Consider the following 3219-nt stretch of genomic DNA (forward strand, 5'->3'; position numbering starts at 1 on the left):
TACAATAAATTTTACAAAAAAGGCCTAGCAACACAATATACTTGCAGCACATCAAAAAATATTAAGAAACTAGAACCAGAAAGCCCTGCTTACAGGTTAGATTTGCTTATATTTTCTTCCTATTTTGGAGATTCTTGGCCTTGAACATCAGCTATGTAACTCCTTTTCCTAGGACAAACTGCACTAGTTTCAACTCCTCTTGCTTGTTCTTACACCTTGGTTAAGAGTGGCTTCCAGTATTTCCATTCTAAAACTTAAAAAGGATTGTGATTTCTCAAATTTGGTCTCGAGAAGATCGATTTTCTTTTCTACCAACAATAATTGCATAGTCTTGCCTTTGTTAGTTAGGTTAGTGCGTCTATTTGTGAGCTCCAACAAAGCAACAACTGGGTTCGATAGACTATCAGTGATGTGGTTCATTTAGGGCAGAGCATGCTCAAAGAAAGACTTATCCATGGAAGCCATTGCTCTAGAACAACAAAAAAGCTCCATAATGAAACGATTAGCAATTTTTATTAAAATACATTTATTCAATTTATTTTTAAAATAATTATTATAAATCATTTTCACTTTATAAAATATAAAGTAACTTCATAGACAATATTGTAACTAAAGTTAAGTTAATGCTTTTCATTTTGTTGTTATCATAAAATAATTTAAATGAAATGAGCATTATTCGCACTTTATTGTTGTTTGTAGGTTTTATATACAAAATTAAAACTTTAAACAATAAGAGCCATGTAGTGTCATGTCATTGTTTTTTTGTATACATTAATTGTGTGCAAGTAGTTTTATTTGAATTCCTACATCAATTTGCAAGCTATTCGAATAACAATGATTCATGATTGGGTCTATGCCCATGGATAGTATTCTTATGTAATTGTTTAAACAGAAATTTGAGTTCAAGTTGGTCTCAACTAAACAATCCAATTAAGTCATAAAATACATCTCCTTTTCTAACCAACCCAACTCAATGAAATTTATAAACTACATCCCCGCATAATTCTTACAAAAACATTTGTTTTTCCATTCACATAATGAAATGAAACATATAACAATCCATTTCCTTCACAAATTTTAAATAGATTATTAATTCTAACAATACCTGTGAGTAGTTGTAGTGCCCACTTGTAGATTAGTCTACAAATAATTTTGTGATATCTTACCTGTTACAGGCTATCTTACCTGTTACCCATTATTGCAAAGTATATATCGTATTAAGAAAAAAAATATGTATTAGTAATTTTATGTAATAATCTCAAAAATTAAATAATTGGAATTTACAAATTTCAAAAATTAATTAATTAGATTGCATTTATTAGATGTTTTCACAACCACTTTTTAAATTATATATATATATATATATATATATATATATATATATATATATATATATTTATATAAGTAATAAAATAAATAATAAACAAAGCACAAAAATCTTGCAAGTAAGCATGAGGCACTTGCATGAATTTCACTTTCCCACTCTGCAAATCCCCACATGCCTTCAATTATCTATTACTTCCTAAATTTGGTTGCAAGTTGCAACTTCCTTGATATGTGGATAGAAAAAAGAAACTTCTCTGATCGACAATGTGTGCTTAGTCCTCTATTTTTCCACCTTTACGCATGATGTTTCTAATGCCCTAAGTTATGTGAATGAAAAGCTATTCAAGACATATAGAACCAAGTTCACAACCTCCTCTGTAAATCCCCACATAGATATAAACCCTAGTTTCCAAAGTTGGTACCTCCTCCTATGAATATTTTTGCTGAAACCGATTTTCGTGAGGCCTTGAATTTGAATATCAAGAGAGGTGTGTATTTGCTTATAATCCACGTATTGTGCATAAATATTCCATACATATTTTATTAACTAGTTGATATTTTATGGCATATGTCTAGACTGGATCTTATAAGACGACTATATTATGTTTTCCTATTGTAGTTGGCATTAAGAGACAGCCCACCATTGTGCCCCGGTGTGGTGTGGAAGAATTTTCCAGCATTGGTTCTTAACATGGTTGTGGGGTTGGTCTCAGGTATCCTTCTTTTAGGAAGTCTCATGTAGAGGGCCATTCACTAGCATCCTTCATTTAGCTATTATCATGCATTGCCAATTGGGTTCAGTCCTTCACTTAGTCAGTGTTCAGTTAGTTCCTTCATTCAATCAAGTTCACTCCAAATATTGCATTCTATACCTAAACTTACCTCGACTGAGCAAAGGATGACTCTAACCGGTTGAGAAAAGGATGACTCTAAATGTTATAATTAAGATATGCAAGGTAAGGTTGTTAGTCTGAGAAAGAACCTTCACTCCAGTCCACGAATAACCAATTCATGGCAGGTTCATTGGGAAATTCTAATAAGTTAGCAAATTGCAAAGGGGATAACATATATACAAACATTGAAACAGGTATACAAGGAAATATGAAACATATTTTGAAGTTCCTTCCCATGCAATCATGCCTTCTACAAACCCCATTCTACTTGCAACCCAATTTTTCCATCTCACTAAAATTTTTGGGTAGGTCCAAGGTGAAGTGAGTTTTTCTCCATTCAAGGTCTCACATGGGGAATCGATTAGTAGGGAGGTTGTTGTTGTTGTCTTTTAGCTAAAAATATGATACAAGTGCACTTGGCTCATTATTTTTCTTTGCTATCACCAAGTTTGTTATCATATTTGTTTAATGTGTTACTATTTTTCTCACTCTGAATTAGTCCTCAACATGGTTGAGGATGTCTTTTACAAGGCCATACTGTGACTATGAAGTGGTTCAAGAATTTAAGGTTGAAAAGGAAATATTGCAAGATTTGACTCTAAATATAGGTACTAGTTTCTATTTGTGTATTGCAAACCATTTATGTTACATATTTGAGTATGAAACAAAGTCGAATGCTTCAAATTTCTACAAAAAAGATATATACAGTGCATTAGTTTACAAGTCTAGAACTAATAGTTTTCTAGTTTAATTTCTGTGGAAATTTGGTAAATAAAAAAATGCATATTATTTATTCGTTATTTTGAAATTAAAATTTAGTTTTTAAGGTGTGTTTATATTTTGCATCAATTTGATCTACTGCTACTCGTTGTGTTAAAAAACAGATACATGAAGTGGATCAAAAGTTTGCACATCAAATTGGCATCAAGCTAGTGGCTTATGGTTGCTTATGGAGGGGCAGGGCACCTAGACAAGTTTGTGAACTTTTAATGTTAGAAAA

This window comes from Pinus tabuliformis, chromosome Q, assembly GCF_031772625.1.
Source record: "Pinus tabuliformis cultivar Carrire ecotype Pingquan chromosome Q, CPIR1, whole genome shotgun sequence".
Classification (NCBI taxonomy): Eukaryota; Viridiplantae; Streptophyta; class Pinopsida; order Pinales; family Pinaceae; genus Pinus; species Pinus tabuliformis.